Here is a 21,869-nt window from a genome sequence, read left to right on the forward strand (position 1 = left end):
CTGTGCTCAGGCACGGGAGAGAGGAGGGCTGAGGTTGGGCTTGTCCTCACGACTTGCATTTAACATTCAGCCAAGCACCACGTTTTCCATATTTCCCAGGACACAGAGGGCCTCCTTCTAACAGAGGCGATGCCCACCTTCACACACACATTCGAGGTGAAGAGACGTGATGTCACGTCAGCAGTCAGTGTCCTGTTTAGACATCTTAGACCTACTTAGGCTGCAGACCTGCTCTGGGCCAATGTCCCTACCCAGGGACAGACACTGCATTCGCACACAGGCTCCAGGATTCCTCTCAAACTCCAAGATTCTGGTCAAACTATGTGCATATCCCTTGTCCGGATGGCCCTATTGGTACACCCCAAGGATCAAAGGCAATAATACTTCTGTGACTTTAAATTCTTGGGCTAATTCTGTGCATCTTGAAAATTTGTATTGCAGTCTACTTGGATCGCGAGCATTAACATTTAAAACATTGTCAGAAGTTTTGCACACGTGTAGGCAATAAAGCTGACTGGTAGACTAAAGTCCCTCTTTCCCAAGAAGCTAAGAGGGCTTGATTTTCCCCCCATTAAATCCAGTGGGTTTTATAATGTGAGATTTTCTCCAAACTTGGAAGAAGCAAAGAATTTGGGGTCAGAAACCCTTAGTTTGGGGGCAGTTGTATATTGATCCTGTGACTTTGAGCAAATTACTCAACCTCCCAGAGTCTCAGTTTCTTCATTTGAAAAAATAAGAACCCGATACCTATTTCACACGGGTATAAGGATGAAACGGGGTAATGTATATATAAGTGCTTTGCAAATGGTTACGAACGATACAAATGCACCTTCCTATTGTTTTGTTCTCAGCGCTCGTGCCTGGCTGCATCTACTTAACCCACTCTCCAAGATCTAGAATCAGATTTCAGCCGTATGGAATCCTCCCCAGGCAGCAGATGGGCTTACAAGTCTCTTGGTCTCTTCATGTAATTAACAGCCAAGACGTCTAAAGCTTGCATTGTTTACAGGGAAGATGTTTCTTGCTCTTCTTTTGCTTGTTCCCACGCCATACCATCTGAACCCACCACCCTTTCGTTTGTTCAGTGCAATTCTTTAACTTTGTGGGATCCTCTGTGCATAGACTCCGTTCATCTGTCTCATCCCACTATCAACGGCTACTTCCTTATGACTTTAGTTCTGTGATTTACAAAGTGTTTGGTGGCTGAATTATGTTTCACCCCGATCCTCTAAAGTAAAGAAGGCCTGTGTCATCGTTTCCCTGTTACAGGTAAAGAAACTGATGCATGGAGAAATTGACTAGTAAGTGACACTGCAAGAGTTCAAACATCCCACCTGACTCCAAGTCCAGTGCTCTTTTTCAGATGCCACACTATCTTGTCTCCACAGAAGCAACCTGCCTAGAGCAGGAGGTAACCTTGAGAGAGAGCTCCATCTTACGCCGGATAACAAAGGCCCAGGGAAGTGAAGGTACGAGGGGGACGGCCCCAAGGCTGCCTCCGTCATTGCCATCCTCCCATCTCCGACACTCAGAAGCCTCCATGGAAGCTGCCTCTGTGTCCACTGCCTGTGTTTTGCTAGTGAGATGGGAGACACAAAAGAATTGGAGAGATTGCCTCTGACCTTAAGAAACTTACTAACAATCCAGGGAGATAGGGTTAATGTACAAAATACTGAAAACAGCTAAAGGTGACCGGAGCATGGGAGGCATTCTCTCCAAGGCTGAGGTTTGCTAACCTCTGAATTGAAGCTTGGTTTCATTGTTCAAGGTCCAGAAGTATAATCTATACAGTAGATTTAGGGCCAAGTCCTCCCCAACTGATCAAGCTCTCAGTTCCTTTGGTGACCACCCGTGTTGCTCAGCTCATGGGAGCAAGATGGCTTTGCTCTTGTGGCTGCAAGATACAGTATAGAGGAGACTAGGACACAATTGCCACCTATAGAAGCATTTTTCATGGGTCCTATGGGTTTCTCCTGTGTTAGTTAACGTCTGTTCCTTTCTTGTTGTTTCGGTAGACCTACTTCCTACTCAGCACAATCCTTCTTCTAAAGGGGAATTAAGCATTTTACCTAATGCCTATTTTTTTTTTTTTTTAGGAGGGGTAACAACTGAAACTTTAATAGTAAAAATAGATCTCAATCCCTTAGGAACTCAGGAGGATAAGTCTGAAACCCAGTCTGGAACTGGCACTTCGGAGAGACTTCGTAGCCAGTTGTCTAATTCTACCTAAGTAGGTTTTAACTTCTGATGTAGTATTAACATATCCATAACAGAAGCTATTGACCACTACACATATGTCTCATCTTTCTATGAGTATCTGATCTAACATCATTGTTTAAAATTTAATAGTTAAGAGAGGAGTCTTTCGCAGACATAGAGAATGGACTTGAGGACACGGGGAGGGGGAAGGGTAAGCTGGGACGAAGTGAGAGTGGCATGGACATATATACACTACCAAATGTAAAAGAGATAGCTAGTGGGAAGCAGCCGCATAGCACAGGGAGATCAGCTCCGTGCTTTGTGTCCACCTAGAGGGGCGGGATAGGGAGGGTGGGAGGGAGACACAAGAAGGAGGATATATGGGGATGTATGTATATGTGTAGCTGATTCACTTTGTTAGACAGCAGAAACTAACACACCATTGTAAAGCAATTATACTCCAATAACGATGTTAAAAAATAAAGCAAAACAGAGGAGCCCTTGAAAATGTAAAGTTGCAGCTACCAGCTGCAACTAAAGCTTGCTGAAGAAACCTGTGTTTTTTTCCTCCACTTGCCTCGGGAGGATGCATCCATCATGTCCCAAGGCCTTGAAGATGTCACAGAGTGTCCTGCAGTCCTGGGGATGTGGCTGCCTGAGGCCAGGCAGTCACGGAATCCCAGCACTGATGCTCTTTACACACTCCACGCTGATTGTCAGAAGGCATCTCACGAGACTTTCTGCTTAGGGTCCTTCTGGGCTGGCAGAGGTGGCCCTTAGACATACAATAGCCATATGCTGGTCTAAGTGAAGTTGGCAGTGACCAGGAGTCCATCGTCTGTCCTAGTACTCTGCCTGCTAAGGCCTAGAGCTGAGGTGATGTAACTTCATGCCCCTGGACACCTTGACCAAAACCACCTGGTCCTCAGGACAGGCAAGATGGAATCAAAGTGAAAAAGGGCTCCAGGCCCACAGTCTAATGAAGGACCAGGACTAGGGAATGGGATGAGATGGTGAAGATACAACAGCCTCATGAGACTGAGGCTTGCAAACCCCCAGATGATGATAGGTACTATGGGAGCACTGGGCCAGTCAGGTTCCAGAAGCTATGCCATGTGGCATTTGGAATCAGAGAAAGCTGGCCATGCATTCCTGCTCTTCCACATACACATTGTATGACCTCGGGCGGGCTGTTTTAGCTCCAGAGAGCTTCCGTGGGGCCTGCCTCATGGGAGAAGTGTGGGTATTAGTTATAATGTTTGTAAGCACTGAGAAAAGCTGGCTAGCTATTATCATTTTTATCCATGTGTAGAGATAAACATGGTCCAAATAGACTAGGAATTGCAAAGGCAGTTTCTGGCCTAGCAGAATCTTCTAAAGAGAATCTTGTTTGTGTGTATGTATATGCATATGTATATATACAAAATAAATGTATATATTTATGTGCATATATTATATTATGTTATGTGCATATATATTATATGTATTATATGTTAGTGTATCTGTGTCTGTATGTGTAGAGAGAGAGCAGTAGTATAGGGGGAAAGATTATATGGCAAAAATCAAGAAGGTAAAAAGGCTAGAAGATAAACCTCTTGCCAGTGCTTCTGTGCTGCCTCTCTGGAGAACCTCGGGCTAATCACATGACCTCTGTCTTTCTCAGTTCCCCCTTTTGTTCAATAAAGATGATAGTACCTCCCTTGCTTATTGTGCAGAGAAGTTTTTGTGAAGGGCAAACACCATTCTGCAGGTCAAAGTGCTCTGAAAACATAAAGTGCTCTACAAGTACAAGGGAACGTTATTTATTTGCACCTAAATAAGGCTCTAGAAGCTGAAATACCCTGCTAGGTGAGGACCAAAGGAACGTCGAACTTTGATTTTCTGTTCCTCACTCTCCACTCTCCGTAGCTCACTGTTCTGACCTACTCTGGCCTCCCTCCTGCCCGAGTCCCCAGCATTGTACCAGTGTCATCAGCAGTGTGCCTACATAAGCCACAAGCTTTGGGGGAAATTAGAAGACAACGAACATTGGAAAAGCATCTTGAAAACATGTGTTAAAGGCACAAATGTGGTGATCACCTGTGGAAAAAACAAGTGGAATGGAAATGTGATTAATGTTTCCCCTGCAAGGCAGAGAAGTACTCTGGCCTTGGTGGAAGGAGAGGGGCGGTCAGGCCGGCTGCTCTCACTGCCCCGAGCTTGGACCCTGTGAGCCCATCCCTCCTTCCTTTCCACCCTCCTGCCCTCACGGGGGGTGCTACCCTCTCAAAGACCTTCTCAAAAGACCCCTGAGCTTTCCTGGACTGACCTCAGTGAATGTTCTTTCAGTCCCCTAGGAATCTGGCTGTCACTGGTGTTGATTCCTAAACCAGCCCACCTTGCCCTACAGGAATGTCAGAATTGTCCTGACAAGCCAAGGGACATCTGGAGGTCACTCACTCAGCCATCCCTTGGCAGCACTGCTCAGAGAGTGAGGACTGTTCCCATAAAAGGGAATTCCCACCCTATGCTAGATGATGAAAGTTCTGGTGCCCAAGGCCGCGTGAGGAAGAGCTTTGTACCCTCTGTTCAGTGTCTGCTGCAGAGACATACAGAAGGGTGGGGAGCAGAGGGCAGAGGACAGGAACTAGCACGATGGCCCCCACACCCCGCAGCCTCAGCTTGGATGCCCTGAGGCTGCCCAGGACTCAATCCCCCCTGCACTCCCCAAAGTACCCCATGGTGATCTGTAAAATATGTTACTACTCCAAATGCATTCCACTGGTTTTCTGTAACCACATGAGAAGTAACTTGTGGAAATTCACGTGTACTGAACACCTGCTACCTGATAGGTGCTGGGGTGGGGTCTCTGCCTTCCCAGAATCTCCAGCCAAGAGATCATCCTTCAACAGATAATTAGGGAGCACCTGTGTGGAGGTTGGCACTCTGTTTCATGCTGAGGACGTGAAGACAACTTAACTGTCAAGGCCAACCCCCTGCTGCACAGGGGAGGCTTCCAGGGCTCCAGGGGGAGTAATCACCCAAGGTCACAAAGACAAGCAGGAGACCAGGGTGCTGGGGGCTCATTCACAGCCCTGCTGCTCCATCCAGGCTCTCTTGGGAGTAGGTTCTTGGCTGTCCCAGGATGGGAAGGGCATCAGTCCATCAGTCAGGAGATCTGAGTTCAGGTCTTGAGTCATCCAGTCACTTGGGGAACGTTCTAGAAGCAAACACCATCCATCCAAGATTCCTTTACCTCTGTTTTCTTGGGATCATATTTCTAGTGGGTGTTTTTGGTGTCAACTGGTGGCCTGAGGGAAACAGGTGGTGGCTGGCAGGCTAAATAAGGACATGGGAGATAAAGAACAATAGGGGAGGCGGTGGTAGGGGATGGGGGGATGTGTGGTGGGGTCTACACGCAAGGAGAAGTCACCTAAAAAAGCTCTTTTCTAACCAGAAAGCTAAGAAATACTTGGGAAAGCAGGTGAAAGTTGAAAATGTACCTGTGTGGGTGTAGGGGGCAAGGGCAAGATGTGGATGGGGGCTGTCACTTCAGGAAATGTCCTGGATTGGTCCCCATCTCCAAAGCAAACACACGCCTGAAAATACTCCAACACTACTCCCTGCCCTGCAGAATAGTCCTTCCCAGGGGCTCTGGATGGCAGAGTCGTCCATAAAGCAGAGGGAAGATAAGGAGGTTTCTGCTTTTCCCTCCTCACCCCCAAACAGAGATCACAGCACCGAGCATCTCACGGCGCCGTCACCAGGATGGAGTCACGCAGCTTCCACCGCGGCCGAGGTGAAGACCAGCGCACCTCCGAGAACCTGGCACGGCTCCGCCGGCCTCCACTCCACGCTCTTCCTGCCAATTACCGCATCCGTCCTTCCCCACAGGTGGGGAAGTGGCCGTGACTTCTGTCTGACTGTCGGGCCAGCGCGGATCCGACCCTGAAACCCCACGGAGGGGCGCACTGCCGGGATGGATGGAGGGGGGACCTCTCAGGGGAAGAGCTCGAGGGTCCGGATCCCACCCTCCCTCCTCTTCCTCCGCCTCGCGGGAGGAAAGAGGGGGAAGACCAGGCTGGGGATGGCAGAGAAATTCGGGGGCTGGTTTAAGGGAAACAGACTGAGCTGCTTACAGCCTGTGGAGGCTGCCAGCAGCCCCAGATGGCACGGAACCTGCTGCTCTTGCTGAAAATTGATTTTGGAGGCGGCGAGGGAAGGAGGAGGGAAGGGGAAGGGGCTACAGATCAGGGGGTGAGGGGAGGACTTGCCAAACGGAGGGTGGAACTTACAAGCTTTGATGAAGATGCTTCGTCAAACACTCTGGGGGCAGAGAGATGAAGGCCAGAGCAGAGAGGGGCCGAGGTCTCCCTCGGGGGTCCTGCCTCTGTGTTTTGTCCCTTTTCTGCTTGGATGCTTTCCCTCCATCCTCCCTCCATGCCCACTTGCCAGTCTCCGAGGACTTTCCTGGGTGCCCTGTCTGTGCTGCAGGGAAGGCAAGGGGCCAGGCCTTGGAAAGCACCTCAGCCGCTGACCCACACCGACCCTTAACGGGGATGTAACACTGGAGCTGGGGAAGCTTCCTCTTCAGGCCCCTCGCTCACACAGGCCTTTCTCCGACCCTGTCTCTAATTCTGTACTCAAAATATTATGTTCTTTTCCTTGAAGATCTTGTAAAATGTATGTAAGCTTCAGACCCACATCAGCACTTACATCTGTCCCCGCCTCACCCAGCTATTCATTCCTTCCACAAACGCTAACTGGCAACCTCGGCCGGCCCTGAAACAACACTGGGGACAAAAGACCCCCACCAGGCACGACCCACCAGGCCCACAAGGAAACTGGCCCCAATTCACCCCAGACTGTAAGTAAATCCACGGGAGCAGGGAGACACAGGGGCTCAGAGAGGGGAGGGTCTCGTCCTGCTAGAAGCTCCGGGGGGGGAGTTCCAGGCTGGAGACTGCATCTAAGATGGGACTTGAGGGAGGGCACAGATGGAGGGGGAGGTGAGGTCTGGGAGCCACGAGGACAGGCCTCTGCAGGCAAAGGTGATGGACAGGAAGGCCTGGAGCGGGGGAGGGGAGGGGAGCCGCCCCTTTTGGTCTGAGCGGGGACGGGGGGAGCAGGACAGCCAGGCCAGTGGCCTGAGTGTGGGCACACCTGGCATTTGCACTCAGGTCTTCGGACAGTGTGGCCTCACAACAGGGCCCTGAGGCACTGGGCTGGGGACGGCCTGGCACACTAGCTGGGCAGGAATGAAGCCATGTGACAACCAGGTGACCTGTGAATGAAGCAGTGGGATGGGAACAGTTTGGCCTCCATGAAAGAGGCAGACAGCATCTTCTTCATTGTTCGGGGGACACGGAGACCAGGGAGGACGGATGCCCTGCAGGGCAGGTGCCCAGGAGAGGGCTCTCTGGGAAGTGTCCGTCACAGACGTCCAGCCCAGCCCGGGGCAGCCAGCTTGGGTCTGCAGCTTCCTGCTGTGGACACATTCCCATCTCCCAGTGACGTCTCCAAACAGCCCAGGAGAGAGCTGGACACGGCCCCCTAATTCCGCAGGACAAAGGAGGAAACTGAGGCTCAGACAGGGGGCCTCTGCAGGGCTGCCCGGAATGTTAGAGGTGGAGCCGGGGAGTGAACTCGGGCTCTAGTCTACAACTCTCCCCATTCTAGAAGCTATTAGGAGTCACGGCATAGCCCAGACTGTCCCCATTGCTGTGATGGGACCAAAATGCCTGCATTCTCCAAAGAGCTATTAGGTCACGGGTGCCACGGCAGTGGGACCGTCCCACACAGCTCTGCATCTCCCCAAACATTTGGGGAAGCCTGCTTCTCCCTTCCTTTCACTTGATTCTTGCCTGGACAGGAGCCCATAGCATTAAAAAGGAACAATCCCCAGCCCTAACCAAACCCTAAAAGAAGACAAACTTCACCTTTTCCTGGCTGGAAAGTGTTTTGTTTTGTTTTTTAAGAAATAATTAAGGATTGCAACAAAGCATCTGCCTAGCCTGGGAAGGGCCACTCTCCCCAGAGGCGTGCAGCCACTTGCCCCTAACGCCTGGGTGCAGGTAGCAAATTCTTAATCTGCCCTAGGATGTCAGCAGCACCCCTGAGCCAACGAGCTGACTCTCTCCTCTTGGGCTCAGCTGCATCTCGAAAGGGCAGGTCAGGGCGACTCTGTGCATCAGTCTTCCTGTGCGGTCCAGCAGGCATCGTCCCCATGGGGGCCTGTAGCAAGATCTAAGCCCCCGAGCAGTGGAGTTGCCCAAAGCACGGTGCCAGCCATTCCCCAGGAGACAAGAGAAGAAGCAGTTCCCGTCGCCCAGCCTATATCCATCCACACACAGCAACTAGCCAGGGCCTGGGAACACTGTGAGGGCCAGGGATTAGGGAGACACCCAGGGCCACCAGTTTGGGGAGTTCTCATCACCACGCTGCCCTGCCTCTAGGGAGCGTGTGACCTCTGGAAGAACCACACTCGCCACAGCCGACAGAAGCAACACCCTCCAAATAATAGACAAAAAAACCTGAGCGAAGGGGAGCAGTTCCCCTGTAACCACTGAGGAAGGAAGGGCACAGAAGCCTGGACCGAAGACCCCCAGGGTTGGTCCACGAGGCCCGGCTTCTCTTTTCTCAACACTATCTGCCTTAAGACCCCACGGAGGCTCCACACCCTCTCCTGCTCAAACCGCCCGCTGGAATGCGAGTGACCAAGCCGCTCACACTAAGCCACTCACACAGTGCCAGGGAATTGCATGGAAGAGGCTGACTTCCAGGTAGGTGCACCAGAGCTGGGTGGTACTTTTGGGGAACCAGGGGCCAAGATCTCTCCAAGAGCATGACAGAGTGGGAGGAGGGAAAGTGAGGTTCTGGAAGGGCTGCTGCTGACTTGCTGGCCGACCTGGACAAACGACCAGGATCCCCTGGTCTTTGGATCCCCACTTCCTCCTCTGAGAAATGGGCATGATGGTCCCGACCTCCCACCATGGTTGCCAGGACGACGATAGATGAAGTGTATTAAGCCCGTAGCACCACCGCCACGTCTGACAAGTCATAAGTGCATAGCGAACGTCTGCTCATTCCTTCTTTCTTCCTTTACTCAGTTGCTCACAGAATCCCTTCCCAGGGCCTCACCTCATCCACCTGCAGGCCGTCCTTGTTTCTAAGTCGCAGCCCTTCGCGTCCGCAAAGCTTCCTGTCCCGAGTCAGTCCTTAGCACCCGTCCCTTTAGGAACCCAGCAATCTCATCCATCCGATACAGAGTTTTCCAGAGGAACGGCTGGAAGGAGATGGGGTCTGAAAGGAGAGTCTGCACCAGCTTCATCTCATTTAGGTCTTGTCTCTGGGCAGCTGAGAGACTGTTTTTAGCCTCTTCCAAACAAGCTTCCTGCTAAATGTCCTCTGAGCCCCGACACTGGCCCTGTTCTCACTTCAGCCTGGGGAGAGAGTGAGCCCCAGCAGGCCGTGCAGCAGGGCCCCAGGGCACAGCGGGGGCTGAGGGCCGAAGCGCTCTGAAGGCTGTGGCAGAGGCAGGGCCAGTGGGGGCAAAGGGGTCAGACTGGAACCCCAGCTTTGCCACTTGCTCAGCTCTGGGTGGCTTGAGAAATTTTCTTGAGCCTGTTTGTTTTCCTCGTTTTAAACTCTGAGTGATAACATCCCCGAAGCGTGGTGATCTGTAGCTGCTGTAGCTGTTATCATGATGGTAACTGTTATCATCGTTAGGAGGTTACAGGAAGTTTCCTACAAGGTTTCTTCAAGGGGAGCAGCAAGGCCCAATATTTCCTTTAACTCCTGGCTGGAACTGCTCCTTAAGATTCGCTCTTCAGGTTCAGACATTGACCTGCCTTGGAGCACACACTGGGACACTCCTCAATCCTTTTAGGATGACAGTACCGGGGATTCCCTGGTGGTGCAGTGGTTAAGAATCCGCCTGCCAATGCAGGGGACGCGGGTTCGATCCCTGGTCCGGGAAGATCCCACATGCCTTGGACCAACAAAGCCCGTGCACCACAACTACTGAGCCTGCGCTCTAGAGCCTGTGAGCCACAACTACTGAGCCCGTGTGCCACAACTACTGAAGCCCGCGTGCCTAGAGCCCATGCTCTGCAACAAGAGAAGCCACTGCAGTGAGAAGCCCGCGCACCGCAACAAAGAGTAGCCCCCGCTCGCGGCAACTAGAGAAAGCCCGCGCCCAGCAGCAAAGACCTAACACAGCCAAAATTAATTAATTAATTAATTAATTAATTAATAATTTTTAAAAAAGGTGATAGTACCCCAGGACAATCCCTGTCAGGTGAAGGGACAAGCAGTCTTTAGGAACCAGCAGAGAGATTCAAAAAAGAAAGGCAATGAACAGTCAAAACCACAATTCTCCAATGTCCTATTTTCCCTGAGCCCCGAAGAATCAGTTTTTTCCCCTGCATTCCCTGAAATGCACTCAAAAGCCCCCTCCCCTTTCCCCAGACCCAGACATCTTCAAAGGAAAACCAAGGGACATCAAGGACAGAAGCCTCCTCCGAGTCTCCATCTGGACTGTCTCACTGTGTCTAAAATGGATTGCTTTGTGATCTGGAGGAAGTAATATTTTCAAAGCAATTTTACCCCAGTCCCTGTCTCTGAACTCTTGGAGATTTGTACCACTCTTCCATTTATGTTTCCTGTGATTGCCATCCCAGGTCTCAACAGTAGTCAGTAGAAAGAAGGATGCAGAGACAGGTTACTTTTTCTCCAGATCCCACCTTCTAGGCCAACCCCTTGGGATGGGTGGAAGATCAGAGGCCGCGATCTTTGCAGTATCACACAAGCAAGCAGCCAGGAGAGGTGGATCCAGAGGGCCGGGCAGGAGGCTCCTGGCATCATTTGCATGCAGACTGCGTTCTGCAGGAAGCCCAGGGTTCCGTGTGTCAGTGCATGAGCTATGATTTGTCACTCGTGCTATTAACAGGCACATTCCATTTTGGCAGCCACAGCACATTCCGCGCGCCTTGCACACGAGCACCGCTCTGTCCTCCATTAATAACCACTTCCAAACCCTTCCGTGCCCCACCTGGCCCGTTCCCTCCCATGCCTTCCTCGTGGCATGAGGCTGGACTCTGGCCGTGTGTGAGGAAGGGGGTGTTCTCCATCCTGAGGAACGAGCTGCTTTCTGGGTCCTGAAAAGCACAGGACAGGGGAGACTGCCCTACACATTGTAGACTTTCAATAAATCTCTCTTAATGAGTCAGTGAATTAAAGGTAGACATGAAGAAGGATTTCTCTATGGCAGAGGTTGTCTGTTGCTGAAAAAGATAGTGTCAGCTCTCTGGACCAACTCATAGCAGGGGATGATGGAGGAGAAAAGGAAGAAGGTGATAGAAGCCCTGCCTTGCTGGTGCTTATGCTTAGCAAGGGCGGGAGGACCCATCTGACAGTCTGCAGTAGAGGGTCCAAGGGGACTTGTTCTGCATACCCACGGAGGATTCCAGGCATGGCAAGACCTGTTGGGACATTTCAGAGCATGTCAGCCAGAAATACTGAAATCTCCCCCATTCTACATGTTCTTGCCAGTTGAAACACTCTATCTGGTTACTCCCTGCTCAAGAATCCCCAGTGGTTATGAAGGGAAGTCCTAGCCTCTCCCCGATGTGAGTTGTTATCTCACTATCCAGGCTCCAGGCTTCACGAGCTTTTCTGTTCCACTAATAATGGGGTGTGAGAATACAGGAAATCCATGAACAAAACTCTTCTTGATTAATAAACCCTGGATTTTTTCCCAAATTGACTTGCAAGTCATAATCAGACTCAGTCCTCCCCTTGGCTTTCAAAGACCTCTGTAACCTAACTGCATCATGATTGTCCAAACTCAGCACTCATCTCTCTCCCTGGGAGGGATGACAACAAGAGGGCATCTCCGTTTCCCACGCCTCGAATGCCTTGCCTCCCCTTACCTCTCTCAAGGCCAACCAGAAGTCAGCCCCTCTTTTTTGGGGAGCCGCCCCCACTATCTCAGCTTTAAGTCCCTACAGCACAGATGTCATATTGTCATGAGCTGATAGAGGCCACATTGCCTCTCTCCTTATGTCCCATATTTTCCTGGCATGATGCTCAGGACCGGGGAGCATCTTGGCTATGCTGAGACCCAACACAAACAATTGATGAATAAATGGCATGCACTCAGATAACTGGTATACCACAGATTTCCTATTGGTGGCCTAGGAGAGGCTCCCTAGGAAAGAGGGCAGAAAAACTAGAAGGAAAGATAGGAATGAGGCCTCCAATACTCACCTAGATGTCCCCTGTCCCATCAGTTGAGGAGCAGTAGCTGAGGCCAGCTCTGGCCCTTGCTGAGAAACGTGGCTCCCATGGGGATTGGCAGGTGAGAGCTCACTCAGCCACCTGCTTTTCTAGCAGAAGGTATCAGTGCCACCCTGTGGCATTCTGTTGGACTTTCCTTTGAAATAGTCAGATATTTTCCTTGCAAATACCACCACCAAAAAAAAAGAGAGAGAGAGAGAGAGAGAGAGGAATCTATGGACCAAGAGGGAAATAGCAAAGCCAATTAGGAACCAACTTTGGCCAAGGAAATGGCGCAACCTAGCCTTAATGTGATTAAATCAAATTACTTCCAAAAGGAGATGTAATTATGACAGCAACTTCTTTGGGGGCAGGCTGGGATTGATTCTCTTTTGGACAGCTAAGACCGGATTTAGCTTTTCATGACCCTGAGGCAGCAAAGATATGGGGGAGCACAGGAATGTATTTCTTTCACAGAGAAGAATTTCAACCAAAGAAGAAAACTCAATTAGTAATAGCAAACGGAAAATTGGCACCTCCAGAATAACCTGCAGTAAATGGGTGCAGACTCCAATACTTCGAAGAAGGGATAAACAGAAGAGAAGGAAGACCCTTTCCTGTGGTCAGTCTGGGAACTTCATAGTTATGAGAACTGATGGAGTGACACCATGCTTGCAAGCTTTTATGTGGGGGGATCCGAAGGAATGTGACCTATGTGACATTATGTGGATATGCTCAAATCACGTTGCAGGCACACTATACCCACTAAAAACAGTTCCCTTTATTAAGCACTCACTATGGGCTTGTTATCAGCCCAAGAACTTTACATTTATTGTCCCATAAGCGAGATCATCCTCATAACAATTCAGTGAGCTAGGTATTACATCCATTTGAAAGATGAGGTAACCAAGGATCAGAGATGACAGGTTTGCTTAAGAACACCCAGCTTGCAAGAGACAAAGGCAGAATTCAAACACAGGACTTTCTGAGCCCAAAGGCTCTCGATGTGGTATCTGGGACTACACTGAGACAGGCTCAAAACTTGAAGTTCCATCCCAGCATACATTAGACTTTTCTAGAATGGTGTATGTATTCCCTGCCACACACTGAGCCTCCTGCAGTTGACTGTAGTCTCAGCACTCAGCAAGAAGATTGCTCCGCAGGCCAGGTTCCGTAGAAGCAGACCCTGAGCAGAGAATCCGCGTGCAAGTGCTTTAAGGAAGGGCTCCCAGGAGGTACTGAGAAGGGAGTGGGGCAAGCAGGACAGAAGAGAAAAAACTAAGCGAGGCTCTGGTTACAGGTGGAGCCCCAACTTCAGTCCCATCCTGCAGAAATCTGGTGTGTAAGTTACAATTCAGAATGCATCCGTCCTAGAGGCCAGGGAGCTACCAGCCTCCCTGGGAGGAGGGCTCGGGAGGGGTGGTAAACTTCTGGGACTTTCCAACTTTTGCCATAGTGGCAGCACTAGTGGCCCAAGGACAATCCTCCGAAGAGAGAGGGTGCAGCTGCAAGCCATTAGTAGCAAAGCACTGGAGCTGGGAGATGGTCCGCAGATGGGAAGCGTCGGCTACAGTCGTGGTCAGTAAACTTGAGAGTCTGGATTGAAAGCCTCATGTGGAGTGCTGGAGTGAAGGAGTCAGAGAGTCGTGGGACAGGAACCTGAGCCCCAGTGCGGCTGAGTGCAGGACCATCCATTCACACCTGCAGGAATCCAGCTGCCATTGCTGTCGCTGGTACACGATGTCGGGTAGAGGCTATGTGGCGGGGCACAAGAGGGGTCCAGTACCGCGTGCTGTAGCTTATTTGTGGATCAGGGCATGGGTGAGGCCCCCTCATCAATATCCAGAGTCCACTATTGAGCTTGGCACAGGGATGTTCCATTGACTTGGAAGGAGTATAGGGGATGGCCGAGGGAGGAGGGAGCCAGTTCTTTTGATCGTAGAGGTCGTGATTTGATGACTCAGCCTTTAAGTGGCTATTCGGAGGCCTAAGGGCCCTTCAGAAATCCGTAGAGGACGTGTCCTAACTGAACCGCCAGCCCGAGCAGCAGCGCATCCTTCATACCGAGGAGGAGTAGACTGTCCCTCTCACTGGTCCAGGGATCGCATTGTTCCAGCGGAGACGAGGAGGGGCCAGCAACGGGGGGGGCAGCCCTGTGGAGGACGTGTGGAGAGGTCTGTATCCTCAGCCAACCCCACGTACACTGGCTCCGCTCCTAAAATACAAGGAGCTGGGAACAGGGGCAGGGAGGTGGCTCCCGTGAACAGGAGAGGATACACAGAGGTTAGACCAGAACAAAGGCCGGCAGAGAGGGTCTCTGGCCCGGAGAGACAAGGACAGGACTCCTGGGGCAGCGGGGGTAGGGGGTGGGATTACAAGCCCTCTGAATGAGGGCCAATCTGCCCCCTCTGCCTGACAGCTTTACCTCCCAGCAGGGACCTGGCAGCTCAACAGCCACTGTGCGCCCCCCTCCTGGCATCATTAGCCTACATCAATTGCCTTCTTCCTGTAGGACCAGGATTGGGAAACGCCCTGAACAAAGACACTTGTGCCCGATCTCTGGTTCTGCCAAAGTTACAGTTGGCCCACCTGGTGCTTTTTCCTCCACCCTCCCCATCTCTTTCCTGAACCGCATCCGCATCCGCTCTGAGTCAGCTTTGATGACTCTCCCTCCTCATCTCCCAAGGCTGATCACCAGCTCCCATTGCTTCTTGCCTCAAAGTATCTCTTCTGTTTTATCTACCTCCTTGGGCCACGTGATAGAGTGGAAAGAATACGGGGATGCGTGTTCTCTCTGTTCCAATACCAGCCTTTCCACCTGCTGGCCATGTGAGATCCAGAGCTACCTTCCTCTCCTTCCTCCTCCCCCACCCTCCCCGACCTGCATCCTGTCCTCCACCACCTGGACCGCATGGCCATCCACTCAGGATCCCCTGGCCAAGCTGTGTGCACACTTCCTGCCCCAGGCTACATGCTCTCAGTTACCTACAACAGCCAATCTACGGTTGGTTTCTCTCCCAACAGGATCCATCAGAAGTTCTGGTCCTGAGCCGAAATCTGACCAAAGATAAAGTTGTTTTTTGTGGGTTTTTTTTCTTGGAGTTTTAGACTCAGACTCCTAGCTAGTCTGCAGCCCCTTAATAAATGAGGCTGAGTGGGACAAAATGGTACACTTTAGTACAAGCCTGCATACGAATGAATGAATACCAAAGAGGTTAGAATTGTTAGCGAATCCATCAAAGGGGAGTGGAGGGCCAGGGAAAGAACTATTGCTAAGGATATATGTTCAAACTGTAGTGGATTAACAGAAAATTTGAGGTATGGTAAGGTCAACAGATCAGGGGATGCTGCCACCGAAAAGATAGCTTGTGACTTAGAGTTCCCCAGGGCAAGGGACACTCCACTCCACGGGGAGCCAGGCAGTCAGGCAGGAGTGGACAAGAGCCTTATTGTGGTTTCTGTGGGAAGAAACGGGCAAGGCAGGGCATGCAGGCTGAGGATGGGCTAGTTTGAACAATTTTCAGGGACAGAAGTGCTGTCCCTAGTTGTCTGGTACCTGGCGCTGGCGTCCTTAGGGCAGGTGGATAGTGGCCGGGGGTGGGGGAGCTTGAAGATGGTGGTTGAGGTGTAGGCTCTGGATGGACTGTTTGCTATTTCCAGAAGCTGGCTAACCCTGAGAGGGAAGGGTTCCATGGTCAGAAGATCCCAGAGGTCAAAGCATCAGAACACAGGAAATAGAAGACATGGCTGGTAAGGTATGATCGGTAAAGAAAGAAGTGGGGTACTGCCAGGAGGTGCTTGCAGCAAGCTTGTCTGTCTTGTGTAGGGTCTAGTTCTGTCACAAGGGATGCTGAAGGACATCTCCTTGAGGCTTGCCACTCTGGGAAAAAAGAATTAAAGTCTGCAATTCACACAAACTTGTAAAATTAAAGCATCATCCCTCTTATTAATACTTAATACTGACTCATCCCCAGGGTCCAAACAAAGAATTCTAGTCCTCAGGAAATTCTAACCTGGACTCTGAATGATGAATATGTGAATGGCAGTTCTTTGTTAGCTTAAACTGGCTTTTAAATATAACAATGAGAGACCTTGGAGGCAAGTTTTAGTACCAACAGTATGATGGGAATAAGTGTCTTTTTAAAAAAATAACAGATCTGGGTCACTGGCACATCCCTCTCCAACGTACAAGCAGGCTGTTCATGGATAAGAGCTGAATGGATGCCAGACGAGACCCCTTGGTCCTTGTCCCTGCTGTGCCCTGCACACAGGACTCACAGGGAAGGAGGCAAGACAGGGCATCACATGCAACAGTACACAAATGTAGCATAAACACACAGAGCTATGTGTGTACATCATAGTCAAACACTAACCAGAGATAAGATTGTGCAAAGTGGTATGAAGCCAACTTGTTCACATGGATGAATTCACATGATTCACATCAGCTTGTTCTCTGAACGTACAGAGAACATAAGAGTGTCCAGCTTTTAGGAAAGTTGTGCCTTTGCTTTCTTGAATCCCCACCTCTCAGGGTGGATGCCTCCTTGTTCTTGATCCATGCCCAGGTCATTGGTCAGATCATCAGAACAGTTGGTTCAAAAGGGCAACCAGCAAATATAGAACACACATGTGATAAACCTTTTATTTTTAACTCAAAACATACACATATGTTTATTATAAAACTTTTACATGAAGGGCCAAGGCCACAGGCCTGGGAATAGAGATCTGAAGATGACCATGCCAGCCTTTCTTTTTTTGCAAAAACCACACTTTTAATGCATCCTTGACAATTTCCAGTTTCAGTTTCCTCACAGTGGAAGAAGAGTTTACATGTGTGAAGAATCTGAGTCCAGAAACCTAGATTTATATAACTTTTGTTTCACTTTTATGTTTGTCTCATCCACATCTGATTGGCATCAATTCTTTTTAGGAACTCACCTGTATTGAGACATTCCGGAGCATTCAACTTCATTTTCACAAACATGTTGGTTCTTTTTGTACTTATATTTTGTTTAAGGAGTATTCAATTTAAATTAATTCATTGTAAAAAAAAAAAAAAAAACTACAACCACATAAGTCAGTGAGATAGCAAACACGACTGACTCTTGGTGGACCCGCCACTTACCTGGAGGCAGCAGAGGTGTGCAGGTGTGTGAGGAAGTAGCCCGCACCCCTGGACCACAGCAGCGGTCACCCAGCATTGGAGGAGACTACTGCATGGGCAGCCAGTGACCCCTGGGAGTGGAGATTGGCTAAGAGAGCTTCTCTTGTATTTCCTGATCTCATCCTCTTTTTCCATATTAATACTAACAGTACTTTATTCAGGTACAGTTAACATACATTAAAATGGACAAATGCTAAGTGTATAGCTCAAGGTCCTCACATGACTACTACCCAGACCAACATAAAGAACGTTTCTATCGCTCCACAAAGTTCCCCCTTGCCCCCTTCTGGACAATCCCTGCTCCCCCAAAGACACCCACTGTTCTGATTTCTGTCACCATGGCTTAATTTTATCTGTTCTTGAATTTTACATAAAAGAAATCATCTGAACTATTTGTGTCTGGTTCCTTGCCCTTATTATAATATTTTTGAGAATAATCCATGTGGTTGCACAGATCAGTACTTTGCTCTCTCTCTCCCTTTTCTTTTTTTTTTTTATTTTTTATTGCTGAGATATATTTGATTCCCATGCTCTTAAATGAGTTTACTGGCAATCACTGAAGTTGAGAAGGGGAGAGAGGGCAGGAGGAGAATTCCCTTTCTCTAGGGTCCTTTTAAGCCCTTATTCAAGCTCTGCAGCCCTCACTAGCTGCTCCCAGCAGGAATGTGTTCACCCGAAGGCCCAGGGATTATCTCCTCTGACAACTTGTGCACTGACAGAATCTAAAGCTACAGGCATTACCCGAGTGATTGAGAATCCACAAACTTATTTAGCTACGCCTCTTTTTTCCTCCATCCCAACTGTATAGACTTGGAAGAACAACAGTCTTGGGAAACTACCTTGGGCCCAGCCATCACAAGACAGGTAATCCACTATGATTTGCTCAGAAGTCACCAGCTTACCTCCAGTATCCACCAGGGACAGGGATGGGTCCTTCCTTGTCAACATGCACAGATCCTGCCTGAGGAACCCTGCAAGGTTGAGTTTGCCTATATGACCAAAGGACTCATTCATGGGTAGAGTGCCTGGGCTCTATTTTGCAAATATTTTATGATAATACAACTCATGGGTCTGCTACAGCTATGAGAGGAGACCAGCCCTCTCCCTCTCCTGAGTTGAGTGCCTTTGCGAATCCCATCTCCTCTGCGTCAGGGAGCATTGGTGGCCCAGGGCCAAGGCCATTTGGCAACTCCTGAGGCTCTGCTCAGCATGCCTGACAAGGCCAGTGGTTGTTGAGAGGCGCAAGGAGCGAGGGGAAGGTGGAGCTCGGATCATTCACGCTGGGAGGTTGGCAAAGACACTTCCCAAGGCTGGGACAATGCTCCTTGATCCAGAGACAACGGGCAAGACAGGGGCAGAGTCTGGCAGGTCACTGCTGGTGTTGGTTGGTACTAATTGTCCAAAAATCATTAGGCTGATGTCTGGCAGGACACCCTTGATGAGCACAGGTGCCCTGAGATTTTGGTTATATGTCTAGGCTACTAATTGACAGAGGGAGGGAGGATAGGCAAGAAGGTTGAGAAAGGATAAAATAAACATTGGGAAGGAAGCTCTCCACCTCTCTCATCAGACTTTGCTCTCTCACTTCCATCAAAGAAATGAAGGATTTGTCTGCTCTCATGCAGACAGGGGAACTGTGGATTTATGCTTAAGAATCTGTCGGCTGAGCTCGACCACCAGCATGTTAGCCTGTTGATTTGCAGCTCTGTGAATCGCAGAGTTGAAGACCATTCTCAGCTTGGTCCTACTCCTTTCTCAGTGGAGATCTGAGTTCCATAGATGAAGTCCAGGGCAGAGCTGGGATGCACGAGTCTGACGCCCAGCTGACACATTTTATGGTATCAACAAGGCTGTCAAGATACTCAAACGCCAGGTCTTACCTGTGTCCACTTGAGGAAGATCTGCCCTCCTCCATCACAGTAGTGCACTTTTAGAAGTTGTGTTAGGAGAGTCTTGGCAAAGTGCTTAGAGATCTGGGGAAGATTATTAAAATACAAAGAGAGCACTGCCCTCATAGTCAAACTCACAATATACTCTTGAGCTGATTCCAAGGTAAAAAGCCAAATGTCCTAACAAGGTCTGGGAACCTCAAGGGGTGTGGTGAACTGGTTGGGGGCCCAGAATGGCAAGATGGGGTCTCTCCAGGAGGCATGTGTGGGATGAAGACACGGCTGTGCCACTAACTCTGCCCAGCTGCCAGGGGTGGGGCAGCCAGTAGGGGAGCCCACCCCCCCTCTCAAAGAGCAGCATCTACTGCTGACACAAAGCCAGCTGGTCAACCCCACCCAAGTGGGAGGAACCAGAGGGTGGAGATGAGGGCTGGAAGGACCTGGTTCTGGCCAAGGATGCCTTTAGATTCTGTTGAGATTCACTGGAAGGAGAGGACTTGGACTGGGCTAAACGTGACCTTCAGGTCTAGGGAGAACTTCAGCACAGGAAATTCTGCCTCCACGTCAGTGAGGTGGGAACAAAAGGAAGCCAACTGGACAGTCCAAGAAAGACCACAGGGCTGGTCTGGAAGACTGTGGATGTTGTAGCTGGTACCATGGGCTTACCGTCTACTCAGCCACACAGAGCAAAAGCCTCAGCATTTCAGGGCCCCCATTTTCAAAGAGAAGCTCTCTGTTGCACCTTCTCTTGGACAGAATACATCCTCAACCTCTCTGCTCTCAGGATCTGCCCCTGAGAACACACAATTCTCCCCACGTGGTCCACTAACCCTAACCCTAACCCTCCCTGCATCTCCCCTCTGTCCTCACATCATTGACTTTCCCCTTCACCCACCTTCCCACATCCATCCTCATGACAGATGTGTAGTCCTGCTTATCCTTTAAATCAGGTTTGAAGGCCCACTCTTCTAAGAAGCCCTCCTGGGTTGATGCTACCTTAGAGGGATGTAAATTATAGAAATTTCTCACCCCGTTCCAGGAGCCTGACATTCATGTTTCTTTAACCCTGAGTTCCTGCCATCCACGTTGATGCCTGGGTTGACATTTTTATCTGAGTAAATAGTTCCAGAGATATACAGTCCAGCCAGGTCTGGCTTGGGACAGAGGACAGGGGCCCCTAGGATGGGGCTCTAGGTCATCTGGCTGCAACCCCCCTTCTATGATTCCTTTCTGGTTGGGAAGCACCTGGAGACAGAAAAACGTGATGCTACTTTCACTGAGAAATAACCTTTCTCTGAGGGGTTCTGGACCTGGACTGGAGACCAGTGACTCATAAGCTGTTTTCACCCTGTGACTTCCATGGAGTCTCTGAGTACTCTGCAATCCTGTCTTCTTTACATGCCGGGCTTATTTTCACAGCCCCCCACCCCACGCAAGTCTGCACTGGGACTTTGAGTTCCTCAGGCAGGCTAGTCACTGGTGCTCTTCTTCATTTTTTCAGCCTTCACTCAGAGGGGTGCCGTGTGCCTTGAGGGCAGAGGGCAGAAAAAGTTGACCCCTGATGGCAGGCCTGTCCTCCTCTAGTGCCCTAAGCTGTCCTCTTCCAGCCCCAAACTTGCTACCCAATCAGCAAAACCAAAGCCTCACAGATAGGGGAGACTCTACCAGTGAGTCTGGTCCATCCCTCTCTGCTGGAGTCCGTTGGCACTAATCGTCCAAAAATCATTAGGCTGGCATCTGGCAGGACACCTTGATGAGCAAAGATACCATTTGCCCTGAGATTTTGGTTAGGTGCCTTGGCTCTGTGCTGACAGGGGTAGCAGGATGAGCAAGGAGATGAGATGAGAACGATGAAAAAGAATACAATAAACATCGGGAACCGGACAAACCCTCCTTAGAAAGTGATTGTTGCTAGAAAATGTCTCTGGGTACGGGGTGGGGGGGGCAGTTTCTAATTTTTACCCCAAGACTTAATAAAGGATTCTTTGCAGCATACACTGCTTTCCCTGAAAGGACTTATCGTGAACATAATTTTCTTCGTCTTATGACACTTCCAGGAGAGGCTGCGTCACCCCTTACAGATTGGCCAAGCTGACTGCCACCCCCTTACCCGGGTTCTTCTCTCATTAGGCCTCCTTGAGACGAATAGCAAACACAAGGGACTTCACTATTAACTCATTTTGGGGAGAAGATTCTCCAGTAAACACTGTCTTATCCCAGGATAGAACTGTCCAGAGGAGAGGAAAGAGGGCAGAGAGGACCATGCTGGGCAAGGGAGTCCGGGTCCTGCCGAGGACAGTGTGTACTGATGGATGGGACAGAAGGGTAATAGGAGGCTCGGAGGAGGAAGAGTATAGACT

Source organism: Eubalaena glacialis, chromosome 11 (assembly GCF_028564815.1).
Source record: "Eubalaena glacialis isolate mEubGla1 chromosome 11, mEubGla1.1.hap2.+ XY, whole genome shotgun sequence".
NCBI lineage: Eukaryota > Metazoa > Chordata > Mammalia > Artiodactyla > Balaenidae > Eubalaena > Eubalaena glacialis.